We start from the raw sequence: 19030 nt of genomic DNA, 5'->3' as shown, positions 1-19030 counted from the left end.
AATTAAAAGACAAGCAATCTACTTGCCTCATTCACTTTACACCTACCCATCCCACAACCAGCCTACTCCGACCTCCCGTTATCACCCCCTTGCCCTTAAAGCAGTGCTAATGATGAACAGTTATATTAACATTTCCCTCAACGACCAACAAAGCCTTAAAATGCAAATCTTTAAAAACACTTTCTGCTCAGAATTACATTTTCTTCCATTTCCCGAAATATTTGTATAAACTTGTATAATGCCCTTTATGTATATGTATGTATGTATGTATGTATGTATATATATATATATATATATATATATATATATATATATATATATATATATATATATATATATATATATGTGAGTGTGACAATAAAGAAGCGAGACTGTGGAAGCCACACTTACGCCTCAGTGCCAATTGGCTAACCGCATATGTCACTGTGTTGCACAACATCTCACCACTATTCTGCCATAACACTGTTCACCTCACTCACTCTGTGCTCCTGTTTCAGGCTGTTCTGTATCAAACTGCTGTTATGCCTTGTCACGCAACTGGAGGTGGCACAAACATGGAGCAGAGAATCAATTTGAAATTCCAGGTTAAGTTGGGGATGGGACCAACCGAGTGTCTCAAACTTCTCAATGAGGCTTATGGAGAAGGCGCAATGTCCTCAATTGCCTCCATGACTGGGTGTGGCTCAGCAGGAAGGGCTCTGTGGAGAGACAATTCATGGCTGCTTCACCAAAACAACGTGCCTGCACACACCGTGCTCACTGTGAGGCAGTTCTTGGCCAACAGATTGCAGTTCTTGGCCAACAGATTGCAGTTCTCGACCACCCTCCTTATTCCACAGATCTTGCACTGTGTGACTTCTGGCTCTTCCCCAGGCTGAAGACTATTCTCAAAGGAACCCATTTCCTCTTTGTGGAAGAGATCAAGGTCACTGTGACGAGGGAGCTAAGGGACATCAAGAAGGAGGACTTTGCCAAGCGCGTCTGTGGGTGGCAGACGTGATTGCAGAAGTGCATTAACCCTGGGGGAAATTACTTTGAAGGGGACAATGCATAATTCCTCTGTAGATTTTGTAATAAAACTATTTTGAGATAAGTCTCGTTTCTTTATTGTCACACCTCGTGCATATATGTTACAGGGAATAAGTGAAACCAGGGATTTCACATAATCCCTAGGGAATATTTGATCCCCAAGGGATAGTACTAAACACAGCAAATCAGTGTTTAATACTAGCCCGTGGGGGTCAAATGTATTTTGCCGTGTTTAGTATTAGCCCCTGGGGGATCAAATGCACTTACAGACATCTGATCCCCCAGTGGCTGGTACTAAACACAGCAAAACACATTTGATCCGACAGGGGCTAGTACTAAACATGGCAAAACAGTATAGATGAATTACTGATTCGCCATGTTGAATACTAGACCTCAGGGATCATACATTCCTAAGCAAATTGGTAATTTCACATATTCCCTTTAACTTTCTATATATATATATATATATATATATATATATATATATATATATATATATATATATATATATATATATATATATACACACATGTATATACATATACAGATAATATATATATATATATATATATATATATATATATATATATATATATATATATATATATATATATATATATATATACATAAACAAGCTAAAGTGACTAAACACCACCGTAAGCATGACAATATCCGGCAGAAACATTAAACAAAGCCGTTTGACAAATCCCATGAGGAAAATGACACAGTAATTATAACGCCAGAAAAGTTTCAGATACAAAAAAAAAAAAAAAAAAAAAATCTCCGACTGAAAAGAGGATATTAATGAACGACTGATGTAAGAATATTGGCGTCATTTTTGCAAACGAGGAACAAAAGCCAGCGCTTCCTCTATTCAGTTCCCCACCCACCAATCCCTGGTCGTGCCAATGCAAAGGCACCATCTCGCTGCCTTTCAAAAGGAGAGGAAATTGCGAAAACGGAAAATATTCAAAAGAATTTCCAGTGTGATGTCAGAATGCGAAGAAAGCTGATAAAATTCCGCCTTTTCTTTAGCGAACCCTGAAAAACCCTATCACAAAAGAATGCACCTGTACCACTCGACACGTTTTCCACTGGAAGCCTTGAAATCCTCCTGCAATAGATGAAGAAAGTCTCTTTGCCTAGTGGGATTCGAACCCACGCAGGTCAGTCACTGGATGAAGTCATCGTATGGTGAATATGACTTGCAGAACGTATATTCATAAAGCACTATCCCTACAACAACAACTTTGTCATTATCAGAAACATTAAGTTTACAATTTCACTTTCCATTCACAAATATATTAGCAAACATCTTCATTCTCACTTGAAACAAACAAGACACGAAATAAAACGGGCATCAATAATCAAACACGAATTACAAATGCTGGTCAGCCCCTAAATTCCTTAATACCCTTAGAGACATGTTTCTGTGTTTAGTGTATCAGCATTTAATGTGGTTAAGGGTCGTAAAGGCAGTCGCATGATCATAAAGGCCTGTTACTTCCACTCTCCCAGTTGTAAGACTAACCTTATGAGTCCTATCAAGACCTTGTAATTGTCATGCGTTAAGACTAATGGGGAGGGCGCCAGGAGACGTTAACCTATATGTGGATTATTTTACTTCTTGGAAAAACAAATAAAAACGGGTGAAGAATTTATATAGAATATTCGTGTAACATCTGATGGCGTAAAAAAATTATGTCCCATCATATGGTCACCTTATTCCTTTCTAAACCTGAACTCTGACAATCCAAACATTCTCGAGTTCCCAATAAACAATGTCCATGTTTTAATGTTATTTTGCATGGGCCGCCTTCAATTCCGGCGGTGGATAACCGCATGATTTTTATTTCATCCATATTTCTACTTCATTCCAAAATACACAGATTCGTTCTCAGGCAGCCATGTACTGAGCAATGCATACAAGGTTTTCTAGTCGATCAATTTGCTGTCAAAAAAAAAAAAAAAAAAAAAAAAAAAAAAAAAAAAAAAAAAAAAAAAAAACATTATCCAGCCTAGAATACATGCAAATATTCCTAAAAAGAAAAGTGGAGAAAACATAGTAGAACCCTTCGTGACATTTCTTCTTGGCTAATGGTTCCATTCAAGACAGCAAACTGATAGCATAAGGAAATCACCTGGCATGATTTAAACGGGTTTTGTACTCAGTAACAATGATGCAATCATGGGAAAGGGGGCTATAGTGAGATGCTAGGAACCTCCAAAATGCACATCTTATAGTCACAGACAAACCGTACCCACCCCCCACAAAAAAATAATAAATAAATAAATGAATACAAGACAAGAAAGAAGTAAAAACATGAGAATATAGGACTGGGAAAAGCCCAGGAAGAACCATGCCAAGAATTAGGGAGGGGAAATAAGGACCCAGACTAGTGCAAATGATCTCGTAACCAGGGAAGCGTAGCAAAGGGGCAAGAGATATTCTTAAGATGGGAAGGAAAGGAAACATAGTGTTGATAGACATACTGATAGTGTACCTGCGATTCCTGTTTTTCTTGCAATGTTTGGTGCATTGGCAGCAAAATGTTTCATAATTATGGCAAAAAGTTGTCTGTATATACAAATATGTATGGAAGAGGAAATTGAAAACAAACTTCAGGCCAAAGGCCAAGCCCTGGGACCTATGTGGTCAATCAGCGCTGAGAATAATGTTAACAATTGTTAGGAAAGGGTGCAAAGTAAGATGGAAGAAAGAGAATATGAATGGAGGTATAGTAAAAGGAGAGAAAGCGGTTGCATCTAGGGCCGAAGGGACGTTGCAAAGAACCTTAAATAATGCCTGCAGTGTATCATGTGAGGTGCACTGACGGAACTAGGCCCCCCTAAGGAGTGTATGGAGGAGGAAATTACGCTTAAAGTAGTTTAAAGTTGCCTGTCAATAATATGAACCGAAAGTGGAACTGACAATTTTTAGAAATTAAATAACTTGAACAAAAACTCTAAGGGCAGAATAGTTTGCAATTTTTTTCCTTGACATTTTGAAGAACCGAATAATATACTAAAAGACAAAATACAACAAAAATACACATGATCTGCAACGGAAAAAGGCTACCCAAGGAGAACCATCCAGATTTTTCATATATATATATATATATATATATATATATATATATATATATATATATATATATATATATATAACATATTATTGTTCAGCACGTAGTAGAGCAATTCTGAATCACTGCTTACTTGAGGTTTCCCTACCTAGTATTCCTTCACTGAAATTGGAATATCTCCCCCGTTCACTGTCCTGACCAAGTTTTACCACACGCCCTAAAAAAGTCACAGAAATGCAGGTCCTTGAGAGACGCCAACTGGCCACCAAGTACGAGTCAAAAGAAGACCAACACAGTCGTCCCCCGGCCCCCTCACCATCAAACACCTTCCGTCTTTATTACAGGCACCACCACAGGAGGGGGATGGGGGCGGGTTATCGTCTGAAATGAACATCTGAATAGGGTTTTGGTGCTCAGTGCTGTGCTTAACAAGCGCCTCACTCGCACAGTTATTGGTGCACATGCGGCAGCAACAGCTGAACCACAGCAACTCACAACGTTTCATCTTGCAGATGCCCTTCAAGCTATCTATTTATGAGATGAATCTGGCATCTGGCTTCACCCTTTCACTCTTTCCTTTGCGTTGCAGGGATCTAGGGCCACGAGGACATACCGCGTCAGAGAGAGAGAGAGAGAGAGAGAGAGAGAGAGAGAGAGAGATACCATGCCACCCCTTCGGAGGTGAGAAACTACCTCGTCGAGGGCCTCGCGTGTGGGCCCCTTCGGAGGTGAGAAACTACCTCGTCGGGCCTCCTCGCGTGTGCCTTTAGTTTTATATATATATATATATATATATATATATATATATATATATATATATATATATATATATATATATATATATATATATATATATATATATATATATATATATATATATATAGAGAGAGAGAGAGAGAGAGAGAGAGAGAGCTAAATAAATACACAGAAGAAACGTTAGGGATGGAGCAGAGAGGTAGGGGATGTGGGACTCGAGAACAAGGGCTCCGATTGTGCGAAATGGAAGATGAAGAAGATGATGATGATGATGATGATGAGGAGGAGGAGGAGGAGGAGGAGGAGGAGGAGGAGGAGGAGGAGGAGGAGGAGGAGGACTCAGAAGAGCCGTGAAGGTGTTGGGTGACTGTTTATGAAGCCCCTGAGAAGAGTGGACGCGCACCAAGAATTAAACACTTCAAGGCTCAAGTGGGCCCAGATCTTGAAGAGGGCCAAGTGAAGGGAGAGTGGAGAGGAATAATGACCGATGACAGAAGAAGAAGAAGAAGAAGAAGAAGAAGAAGAAGAAGAAGAAGAAGAAGAAGAAGAAGAAGAAGACGAGGAAGAAGTGGAGCGCCAGGGACTTGGAAATATTTACCGAATGATTAAGACAAGCGTCAACAGAATAAAATTTTAAAAAGTGAAAAAATATAGAGGACGAAGAGGAGAGGCTACCTGTATTTTAAAAAAAGGGAAACCAACAAATATTCCCAAAAAACGACGACGACAGAAGTATGCCACTGTACCATCGCTCATTAAATTGTATAATAACTGCTTTCACACAACATACGTCGCCTTGCCCTATTATCATACTAATACTGACACCGAAGAAAACAACTTCATCACCATAAAAATAATCACTTCGCATTCGGCACCGGATGATGGCGACAAAGGGATGGGGGTGAAAGGGGGATGGCTGAATGGGACGAGGCGACATCTATAGAGTTGCTTTGGGTGGAGTTCTTGGGAGTGACCCCGTTTGTTTTACAGGAGAGAGAGAGAGAGAGAGAGAGAGAGAGAGAGAGAGAGAGAGAGAGAGAGAGAGTTTAAAAGGGGTCGACATTTATTAATTTATATATATAGTTTATATATACAGTTTTTAGCACCAATTTAAATTTATTAACAATCATAATTATCGTGATATGAATTATAATAAAAAGTATTTCGGGTGGAACTACCCAACTATCCAAAACCCAAGCAACTGAGAAGTGAAAAAAAAAAACACTGCCACCAGTTAATAATTGATTAATAACGAAAAAAATCGTCACTGGAAAATAAACAAATTCCAAGAGAAAAAAGTAATAAAAGCGTTACCAAGCTGATCCAATGAGCAGCCATAAAGCAAAAATATCGGACGGTTAATAAAAGCGACAAACAAAAATAAATCAAAGCGTCAAACGTTCGATTCAAATTTTCACAATTTTACACAAAACCAGAAAATTACGAAAGCGTCTCTCCTATTTTTTTTAAACAATCTTTATTGAGGTCATACGCAGGCGAAACGGTGAAATAAATACGCGCTGCTTTTATAAAAAGCTGTGCTTTTCATTATTCAGCATCTCTTACCACTGAAAAAATAAAATGAAACATTTTTGTATCGTAGTGACACAAAACAGGAACAAAAATCTTTTCCTCCACAAAAATGTTACAACAAACTAAACTGACAGGAAAGAGCTATCATTCAAATTGCAACAGTGACTTGAAGATTTATTATTATCATTATTACTATTATTATTATATTGTTGGTAACAAAAATCCACAGTGATGTCTTATATATATATATATATATATATATATATATATATATATATATATATATATATATATATATATATATATATATATTACACTGTAAATAAATACACACACACACACACACACACACACACATATATATATATATATATATATATATATATATATATATATATATATATATATATATATATATATATATATATAATTTAATATGTTTACACTGACATCAATGCATATTTCTGTACCACTTTAGTGACTCATGCAATTATTATTATTATTATTATTATTATTATTATTATTAGTCCAAGTGCAAGGAAACCACAAGAGAAAGGAAATAAATGTTCAATACATCTTCTTGAGGAAGCGCGACCCTTCATCTGAAATGCAGTTAAAGGCTTATACTTCCGCAACACCCATTCGTCATCAACACTTCGTTGCTATCTAGAATAAAAAATCTTTTGTTCGTCCGCCAATTCTCATCTATCTTCCTTTTCGTTGCAATCTTCCTCTCCATTGCCTCTTCCTTCTTTCTTGCTTTCTTTCTTTCTTTCATGTCCTGGCTCTCCTCTTTTCTCCCTTTCATCACTTTATCAATATAGGAGGGCACTTGAGACAACGTTGCTTCTTGATTGCCGCGCCGTCTCCGGATGCTACTCATTAAGGGCTATTATATTTTTCTTTCCGCCCACGGCATCGCCATCACCATCATCATCATCTTCATCATCATTAGCAGCAGCTGTAGCCGTAGCACAGCCTCTCCCCATCCCAATATGCATTTCCATCAACGGCGCTCTGTGGCCAACACGGTTTCTCGTGATCGCGGGGGAAGAAGAAGAAGAAGAAGAAGAAGAAGAAGAAGAAGAGGAAGGAGAGAGAGAGAGAGAGAGAGAGAGAGAGAGAGAGAGAGAGAGAGAGAATTTCATGACCATACTCTTTATTGCCACACATAAAATTCATATAAGGACATCTCTCCGCTCGGGAGGACGACAGCCCAGCGCCTCCCGATTTTCGTAGAAGTCAAATCGTACTTTTCGCTTCGCGTTCTGCAGCATATCATCGTCATATCTGGAGGTCTTCCATCCTGTGTGTTGTTTTTCGGGCGCCCCAAGAATCACAGGCAGTATGAACGAACTCAGAAAGAAAATGGCCTAATCCGATCGAAGATTAAAATTCGATATAAAACCACTGAAAACTTCCACAACAAATAAATTTTAAATCATAATACATCATCTTACAAAACAACTTTCGAAAAACTCAATACCACCTGTTCATCATCTGCTATACAATTTACCAAACAATTTCAAATGCCTTCAAGTATAACAAGATATGTCCTAAATTGGATGATACCAATTCATCGATGAAACTTACTAAATAAAAACTGCCTAAATTAAAAAATGTCAAAACATTTCAAAAGCTTGGGAATCAATTCTGTGGCAGTGTTAAAAACACTCGTACTGAATTTACTGTATATCCATAGAATGAACCATTTAAAAATTGTGTATGCTAATAAAATAAATGATCTACGCACAACATACGCAACGTAACAACAGGATCTTCAAGCCAACAAAGATACGCAAACAAGCACAGGTTTAATTCCAACCATTACATCTGCCTCCTTGCTTGTTTCCTGGGCTCCGACATTCCAGGCACAATGGCAGGACAAAAGGAAAAAACAAACATTCCACTTCGCAATGAATGGCGTACGACACACAGCCAAGAGTCAACGGTGATTATTCTATTTAAAAAAAAAAAAAAAAAAAAATCCTTACCAGGAAATTCTCCGTAAAAAAAAAGTCTTACCAGAGAATTCTACGTATCCCTTAGAACAAAAAAAGCGGAAGTTTGACAAAAAGTAGCAACGAACAGTTACATTTTTCCAAGAAACAGCGCAAACCCCGACTCGACGTTTCCATCGAAACCAGCCACATGGGGCAAATAGCCTAAACCAAATAAATTCTCGCGGAAAAAAAACTCACTAATAGCTCATGAAATTACGGATATCGATTAATATCGGCGTGATATAATTAACACACATACAAGCCAAAGGAGATCTTCAAAATTAAGAAGCATAACACTCCAACGGTACAAACAATATGTGAAGGAGACAGAGCATAAGCAAGCAAGAACCGGCCGCAAAGTGCGGGATGTCAAATATCCTAATAATGCAAACCTTAACTTCATACGGGATCATTTGAAAAACAATAAAAATGGCCTCGCGTGAGCCAGTCAGCTCACAACCTGAGAGAACAGCGTTCGATTCTAGAACTAGACGAGGAGAGACGGCATAGAAGCGTTTCCAAAAAATCCCGTATGCCTCTGTTGACCTAAAAAGTGAGTTAAGTACTTCGTTGTTAGTCGATCGTTGTGGGTGGCATCTGGAGAGAGAGAGAGAGAGAGAGAGAGAGAGAGAGAGAGAGAGAGAGAGAGAGAGAGAGAGAGAGCTGACGTGCAATGAACCAAGTGGCAGAGGTTCACTGCGCCGACAAATCGTAAATTATCAAAATAGATCTCTCTCTCTCATGCTTATGCATACATCCCCCTACTTTACACACAAAATAAACAACTAAATATGTTTACCATATTTTTATCCCATTATAGTGTACCTCGTTTCATTCTGAAGCACATTACACCAACAGCATTAAAAAAAAAAAAAAAAAAAAAAAAAAAAACTGGGAATCTTGGAATCCCAAAGAGCAATCCCAGAATTCCAAACAACACCGACCGGAAGGCGGGGTTTATGGATCCATTATTTCTTGGGCGTCCTTATCGAAGGGACTTGAAAAAGGGGTTTGGGAAGGGAACGAGATTTTCTCCCCCTTTCTCTTTCTCCAGATGATGACCTTAAAAGGTTGTAAATTATCGAGAGCCTTCAGGTGGGGAGACGGCGTAGATAAGAATCGCTCTTCTGGACAGACGTCTTCTTTGGTATGATGTGGTTCACATTAAAAGAAAAATGTGCCAATGTTTTCTGAGAATGTAGTTCTAAAATCATTCTTCTCTATGAAACAGCCTTGTCTGAAGAACCCCATCTCCCCGATCACATACATCCTCAATGAACTATACAAAGACTACAAATATTACCAAAGAATATATTATTCACTTTTATTCTAACTGTATCATAAAAAAAATATTCACAAGAAGGTATTATGAATAGGAGATCCAACACGGCTATCATAAGAAAGGGAGACATCAAGTGCAAGGGTTTCACCCCAGATAAGGACATGAATCAGAAACTGTCATTAATAAGCTAAGCTGGATTTTCATCATAAATTTCTAGAAACCAGTATAAATTTAGCCGGTGACTAATGTAGCTCGTCTCCTATACTATTACTATTTTTTTTTAAGAATAAAGTACAGTAATAAACATAACAGGGAAGAAGGGCAGCAACTTTTCAAATCTCAAAACTGGAGAGAGAGAGAGAGAGAGAGAGAGAGAGAGAGAGAGAGAGAGAGAGAGAGAGAGAGAGAGAGAGAGAGCAACTAATGGATGTGGAATTGGAGAGAAAGAGAGAGAGCAACTAATGGATGTGGAATTGGAGAGAGAGAGAGAGAGAGAGAGAGAGAGAGAGAGAGAGAGAGAGACTAATGGATGTGGAATTGTAGAAATGTTTTTGAAAGAGAGACCCAGTTTTGCCCCACTCTATTTTCTATTTCTCCTGTCGCTTCCTCAGCTCCATTTTTATTCTCTTCACGCGCATTCCTAAATTTTATCTCACCTTAACAACACACGAATATTTGCCTGTCGGTCGATTTTCAGCATATACATATACATATATACATACATACAAACAAACATACATGTATTAGCTCACAAAGTAATCAAGTACCTGTGTATAAATGATTCGCATTCTATAATCCAAAAAAATTTTTATTATGGAAAACACAAAATAAGCAAGTATAAATCAAGGCCTTCTTACGTCTTTTAGTACAACAATGCTATGGTCTTTAGTTCCTAAATATTATAAATCCAATATCAATCTGTCTATGCAAACACATTTATTTGGTAAAACCATCATTCAAACCGCAGCAACTTCCCCACAGGTTTCCATAATATACGTAAAAAAAAAATGAGATACAGTTCGACGGTTTCTCTGCAGGCCTGTAGCTCTTCGTTGGGAGAGTCGGTAGAGTTGTGGCCTAGCACTCGCCAGGCCCGAGTTCGACTCTCCGGCCGGCTAATGAAGAGTTAGAGGAATTTATTTCTGGTGATAGGAATTCATTTCTCGCTATAATAAGGTTCGGATTCCATAATAAGCTGTAGGTCCCGTTGCTAAGTAACCAATTGGTTCTTAGCCACGTTAAATAAGTCTAATCCTTCGGGCCAGCCCTAGGAGAGCTGTTAATCAGCTCAGTGGTCTGGTAAAACTAAGGTATACTTAACTTCTGCAGGCCTGTGTCTTACGTTAAATGCCCAAGGGTAAGATAGCAGCAACCTTACCAACTGCTTTTGAATTTTGATTAACAAATTTTGATTTTTTTTAGCCCAATGACCAATTCAAATATCGTAACATCTTTCGTACTGAAGAGAATACCACCGCCATCATTACCACTGCAAACGAGGTAATTTTTTTCTCATTAGTTACAAACAGAATACCACAAAAATGTTTTCAGTTCTTCCATACATACATACATACATATATATATATATATATATATATATATATATATATATATATATATATATATATATATATATATATATATATATGTGTGTGTATGTGTATGTAAGTATATTTGTATGTATATATGTATGTGTATATATATATATATATATATATATATATATATATATATATATATATATATATATATATATATATATATGTGTGTGTGTGTGTGTGTGTGTGTGTGAGAAATGGAAAAACTTTGTATTTCAAATTTAAGTTTTCTTCTCCAAATACAAAGAACACCTAGGAATGAACCATGTGTTTCCTACAATAACACTGAATTTCACAGATAATTATTATAAACAACTTCAAAATAACTTAATTATAACCTCATAGTAGTTTAGCAATGACACCACCTCGCCTAATAAATGTACATTCGAACTCAATTCAAGAAAGAAGATAATCTGAATTTATTTCTATTTCGGTATTCAAGGCTTTCGGTTGAAAGCGTCTCCAAAATCATCGGAAAACGAGTGCACTGTACCAATATACAGAAACTACACACACACACATACATACATACACACACACACACACACACACACACATATACATACATATATATATATATATATATATATATATATATATATATATATATATATATATATATATATATATATATATCTTTCAAAATTCTGGGAATCCTCCTTCAGTCAGAAACAACACCTGAAGGCAACGCGCCAGGTCTCGCCTCCTACAACTCTGTCTGTCTGTCTGTCTGTCTGTCTGTCTGTCTGTCTGTCTGTCTGTCTGTCTGTCTGTCTGTCTGTCTGTCTGTCTGTCTGTCTGATTACTTTGAAGACTCGTTCGTTCTCTTTCTGAGAGAGAGAGAGAGAGAGAGAGAGAGAGAGAGAGAGAGAGAGAGAGAGAGAGAGAGAGCGCGTCAGTGCACGGCGGTGGTGACCATATTTTTGATAAACACTTGAATTTTCAGGTGAACCATCTCCAACGGTACTTGGACAGACGTCCTCCTGCCAAGAGAGCTCATTCAACTCGATGGATCAGACCTAACCAGCGCATTAGTGCCTCCTTTTAAAGGGAAGAGAAGCGTCAGACCTCGTTCTTATATATGAAGCACAAAGGACCCCGGCGCTCGCTGTTCTACAGGTCATCAAGTATTCATAATCAAATACGCTTACCAGAAATCTCCTTGGGGAATACACATTCTACGGCTTTTTTGCTCCCAGAAGTGAGTCAATACTACTAATACTACTACTAATGTTACTACTATTGCTGCTACTGCTTCTGCTGCTGCTGTTACAACTACTCAATTTAGAAATTACAGCGCCTTTAAAATTTGGAAATTAGAACGCCATTCATATCTGGAAATTGTAATGCCATCTTCTAAACCCCTCAGGCTAAATGTTAAAGCGCACCAAGAGCACAAAAAGTGTGGAACTTACAGTACAAAACGCCATAATGGCTTCTCCACTTTACAGAAGATAAATGGCCTTCGGAAGATTTATCGTAGTTCTTAATTGTAGATAAAGTTCCTCCAATGCATCTCCCTTGTGCCTTCATCTTAAACTCGAGTTACTCTTTCTTTAGTTCCAGCAAGTGTGCTGTATGTTTACACACACACACAATTATATATATATATATATATATATATATATATATATATATATATATATATATATATATATATGTATGTACGTATGTATGTATGTATATTAATTACCGACAACACCTTCACTGCTCATGAGACACTAAAATTCACCTATTATACATATCTGCATTTTTTTATCTTAGGTACCCAAGGGAAAGCCAGTTTATCAATGAAAACTTAGCAAACGAAAGTGGCGTTTGAAGCACACACCAGTTCATAACTGAAGAATCTTCAAGTCATCAGTGTGTCAAAGAGGAGTGGAGACGGGAGGAAAGAGAAACTGGATATTAAACAGCAATTGTTTTGGAGGTATCCAATTAAAGATTCTGAGTCGCCTTTCCTGAGTAAAATCGCGATGCGCTTGGTGGAAGCAGTTCCCAAGCATAACTTTATTGGCAGGAGAAAGCTAAATTGTTCATGATTGAAGTTCATGTTTCAAGGGTTCTTTTCAATAGTCGTTGACAAGCATAAAACTGAATGAGACACGTTAGAAGTAGATCTTTCCCATCCTTCTTTCTGTATTTCCCTTTGCTTTCTCTTACTTCCTAAAGAGCACCATATTCTTTGGAAGCTTGAATTTCAAGTCAATGGCCCCTGTGGGCTTGTTCCATATGAATGTGGTTCATATTCAGAGTAATAATAATAAAGAATATATGTGGCAATTTTTGCATGCCTTTTTTTTTCAAAACGGTTTCCCACAGAGTGCAAAATTATGCTAACTTTGCCTAACTAAACCTGTTTGGCGAAGACAGCACCCTAAGCGTCATTGCCAAATTACTTCTTGCGAATGATTAATGATGCAGTGCTACGGTAAAAGATAATTCTCATTCATGATATTGTGAATACACTCATGCTTTATTAGAAAATAAAAAAAAAATATTGAAATACGACAGACACACGTTGCAGTCACAGAAAACACCAGCACTCCATAAGAATGACATGAATCTAGTTGTACAGATGCAGGAAGAAGACATGGCTTTCTTTAGGCCCGATCAATGCGTGTATGAAGTGATCAAAGATTTCGAAAGCTTAGTTGACGTCACGGTCAACAGTGTTGTTTATGCTGCCCGATTCTAGGGTTCTAATCGTCGACTGGCTGTGACTTTTACTACCAGATGTGATTCTCCTGACCTCCCTTGGTTGGTAGAATCGCCCGTCTCTTGGGTTGTAAGGTTGATTACAATATTCAATTTGTTTCTAAGTAGTCTTAGTCATTCATATTGCAACAGTTTGCCTTGAGGAGGCTGAAGTGCTCTGGATACTGTTGCAAGGGTGTAAAGACGAAGATTATATGCTTTGCCACCAGTTATAAAGCGGAGAGAGAGAGAGAGAGCCAAAAGCATTTTCCCCATAAAACAAAAGTGTTTCAGAAATATTCCATGATCCCCTTTAAACGATATACCTTACAAAATGAAACACGTAAAACATCTGAAAAATGCAAGATGCGGTCCATTGAAGATGAAACTGAAACCCATAAAAAGCAACCCTGAACATAAAACAATACTTTCTTTCCACTAGTTCAATCGCGCCTGCCCCGGAGGGAGTGCCATTAATTATTAAAATCCATTTCACAGTCGTATGGCGAGACTTACTTTTTCATCGCTCTCTTTTCTACTTTATTCACTTTTCTGAGAAGACTCTCCGGGAAATCGAATGTATGTTACGTGGTCGCATTTAAATATTAACAGTACCATCATCGTTCTGAGCCTGTTCTGAATAAAATGCCTCTGTGGTACTGAAAAAGCTTTTCTCCATAAAGAGAGACTGCAGAGGCTCAGGTTTTCAAACAAGTTTCACGAACGCTTTAGTCTACTGTAGGTTTTGATAATTAACCATGCTAAAGACTTAATTAAACCCATTACCTTAAATTCAGAACATATCATGCGACCTAAATTATGTTGACTCTTAAATACAGTTGGACAAGATAATTGGTATTAAGACATATACAAACAATCTCGCCTCCTCATACATTATTTGTAAAGTATTGTTGTAAGCCTGTATACTTGAAGTGCTTCCACCCTCCTTTGTCTCTTAAAAATAAGTTCAATCCTTCATTATTGCTTGCTCAAGGAATGATGGTGTCTCAGAATTTAAAAAAAACGAGCTCTTATGAATCTAGCCCCCATTGTTTAATGCTGGGGGTACCAGAGTGCCTTCAATTTTATAATCCATCCCAGAAAATCCGTCATTCATTATCCAATGCTTATAGCATCAAGGTGACTCCAATATCGAATAAAATACTCAGCGTCACATCCAATAAAAATGCTGTTTAATAGCATGCAGGATATCAACATCAGTGGGAAATGCAACATGAAAACTTAACACCCACTTGTGCTTACATTAACTATTTCTAATTTTTCTCAAATTGAATAACAGTCCCTGGATTGAAAGATTTTCTCGATGTGTTCATACTGGACAAATTTTATTGTATTTCGAACTGTTTTATACAAAAACTCTCATACTTCTATAAAATCTCTTAAGGACTGGGAGAGTTTTGGATGCGAAAAATTCAAAGTTCTTAAAAGCAAAAGAACCGTAAGCAGTTACACTTCCCTGACAATGTAAGCAATTTAACATTTCACACAGTCAGTGACATTTCAGGACCTCCAAATCCTTTAATGCAACAAAGTATTAAAAATGTTACCACTGATATTTAAAACTTCAAACTTTAAGCCAAGGTATTAAAAAAAAAAAAGTAACACGTGTGAATGAAATTACTCGATCACAAAACTTGTAGAACAATGGGGCAGTTGTTATACTGCTACCCACGCAGCTGTCAACTGGAAAAGAGGGCGACTGAAACAAAATTATTTTGATTTCACAAAGGGCAGGTTACTCCATGACTAACTCTCACAATTTTCTGTTAAATGACATTTGGTCCAGGCCCCAGTTTCACAAGGGTGGATGTAACAGGGTCATGACATGCCAATCAAAAGGAAGTTTTAATTTTCTGCCGACAAAAATAATCTCCCAATTTACCTCAAGTGTTCAAAACCGGAATGTCAAACAGAGGAAAATGAGTACACAGGAAAAGGTGACATTATTCGATAAATGCCAACACCTGTAGCAGGATAGACGAGTTATGCCTTATATCCTCTTATGGGCCAATTTTTTCCTCTTTATTTTTGAGGGAAAAAACTGGAAGGGGGGGGGGGGAGAAACCCCCCATCTTTCCATTCGTCTTGACCTATTTCACTTCAGGTCTGAACTACTTATAAGATACAATTGATCCCTGATCCCCTTTATCTGCCGAGAGCAGCCAGATTCGCTGAACAGCAGCACCAATATGCAGTAAATGTGCCTCGCTGTCGAACTTCTCAGTTCCAGAGGTCCTTTATTCCTTACACTACTGGACTGTGGAACAGTCTCCCTGAGGATGTCGTGAAATTGGAACTTCAAACGTTCAAGCGAAGAAGCAATGCAGTACTACCATAATTTTGTTCTCCTTGCATTTTCACACATTTTTATCTACTTATTAGTTTAATTTATTTTTTCTTTTTAATAAGTGAGTGGGATCTCTTCTTTCTGTACTTCCCTTTACCTTCTCTTCCTAATGAGCACATTCTTTGAAAGCTTGAATTTCCAGTCAATGGTCCCTGTGGGCTTGTTCCATACAGTATGAATAGTGTTCATCTTCTGAATAATAATATAATTAATAATAATAATAGCCAAGGTGTCTCGTCAAACGCAGAAATAACCATATTCTAAATCAAGGCGAAAAATTTCCCAAACACAGGTAAAGGGGTGACAATTTCACCTTACTTATTTTTAGAATAAACTTGAAATGGCGCGAAGTTTTAAATACACACGCAGGTGCACACTTGTGACTAGAAAACATAACAGTAGTATTTTATAACATTTAATACATAAACGGTGCAAATTTTTCATATGAGGCGGGTCCATTTTATATTACAGCTAGATACCAAATTTACAAACAGAATCCCTCTTGCGAACACATATGCACACAACCAATTAGAGCCCCAATGCAAAGCCCCGTGGGGAAACGTCTTTTTGAATAATTAATGTCATAACTTTGTTTATAGAGGGCAAGACTGTTTACAAAACCTCTGGACCCGTAATTACACACACTATTTCTTTTCTAAGATGTTTACTTATCAAGTGTTCATTTACATTTCACCCTGTCGAGGCATTCGTTCTCTCACTCTCTCTCTATTTAACTGTGAAAAATACGAGGTCGCAACTGATATGAAAACACTTAAAAGCCCTTTAAATAAATCGATTCCATATAAAGAGGGTAATCCCACAACAGAAGCAATCCTCAGTGATCTCGCTCCCTCAGATAAATTTTGATTTGCTACTAAAGCATCTGGAACTGGTCTAGAAAAAAAAAAGCGATGAAGCGAAGAAAATTGGCCATCATGGTAATAAAAAAAGCTCCGTGTTAACTAACATACAAAAAACAAATCAAATACAAAAATGAAAAGGGAAAATTACTTTCGCCCACCCTTAACCAAAAGTAAACAAAAGACTAAAAAAGCCTTCGTATATTTAACAGCAAAGAACATTTTCTCGCTGTAATGCTATGCAAGTTGGTAAACGAGAGCCTGGTAATTAACGCACAAGGAGCAAAAACCGTTCACTATTGCATAATATCTGCAAATCTACGTGGATGTTGTCTGCATTTTTTTACCCACCGACCCTGACCTACGAAACCAGTCAGAAGTGTTATATTTTATCCTGGCGAATATAAAAAAAAAAAACCAAGACAGAACTCATTTCCTGTGGCTCTTCTATTAATAGAAACAAGCAGGATTTTTAACAGTCTGTGCCGACAGTGTTCCGGGAAAATTGGTGCAAGACGTGAAAAATGTTTTAATTAAAAGTTGGGGGGTTGTAGGCACGCAAAGAAGGCACGGTGGAATAGAAAGAAGAGAGAAAAAAACTGCACAGAAAAAAAAAGTAAAAAGATGAGAAATATTCACTTTCCAAAATTTGTTCAAGACTTGTTCTAAACTGAATTCATTTACATTTCCTGAGCTTGGTGAAAAATGGAGGTCCCTATATGACCGCCCCCGCCCCCGCCCCCCTTCTCCCAACCCCAAATCTCTATGAGAGAAAATAAATAAAAAAAATTCGTCTTTTTCTAGATCTGGCTTTTCAACTCCAGACGCCCCGAACTACCACCATTCCTTACCCGCTGGCCGGAGTACACACACGCGCACACACAAATTTCGTTGACGCATTTAAAAGAAACTGGGTCCAAATCAATAACTAATTTTCGCTGTTCTTTCCTAAATCCACGTGAGACGAGGTATCATCATCATTATCACAAACATCAAGAGAAGTTCCTAAATTCTATTTGAGTAAAAAAAGAGGGGGATATTTCTCCCTTTCCTGTATCCTCCCGCAGTGCCAAGATCTGCAATATGGGTCCTCATTCCTGCCATAATTAAGAAGCTTAGAGATTGGTTACCTTATGTAACTCATAAAATTGGACTCTTTTCATTTCCAAAAGATCACAAACATATATAATTATGTTTCGCCGAACCGCTACCACTTCACTGAAAATGTTTAATACAAATGATAACGAAAATGTTTCATCAGCGGTAAGGTCATGCGACAGACTTCAACACAAAACAACAAAACTACTCTTATGTAGCAATCGTATCCGTCATCACTTCATAACTAAAAAATGACAACCCGTGTAAAAGATCCCACAGGCGTCAGTGGGTCCAGAATGAATCAACAAATTAAGAGCGAGACTTCTCACCTTCGGCAATACCATTCCATTGCCCTAAGTAAAACTACCTGAATTTTTCACTCCAAAATTAAATATGGAGTGGACGACCCTTTTCCGGAACGACAGGGAAGAGTAATTATTCCCCTCTTTACCTACAGTATACCTTTGATGCAAGCAATTGCTCATTCGTTCGCTGGTTCAAAAGACACTCTCTCTCTCTCTCTCTCTCTCTCTCTCTCTCTCTCTCTCTCTCTCTCTCTCTCTCTCTCTCTCTCTCACGAAATTACAGAACTAATTTATGTTTCCTTACCATCCCTTCTGTTATCCTTCGATACAGTAGTGTGTCCTCACGAAAAATAAAAGAAAGAAAAAACCATCCACTGTCTTCAATAATGCTTTGCTCCAGGACCCTTTCTTCCGAGAA

Source organism: Macrobrachium rosenbergii, chromosome 4 (genome assembly GCF_040412425.1).
Source record: "Macrobrachium rosenbergii isolate ZJJX-2024 chromosome 4, ASM4041242v1, whole genome shotgun sequence".
NCBI classification, from domain to species: domain Eukaryota; kingdom Metazoa; phylum Arthropoda; class Malacostraca; order Decapoda; family Palaemonidae; genus Macrobrachium; species Macrobrachium rosenbergii.
This window is presented reverse-complemented; position numbering follows the sequence as displayed.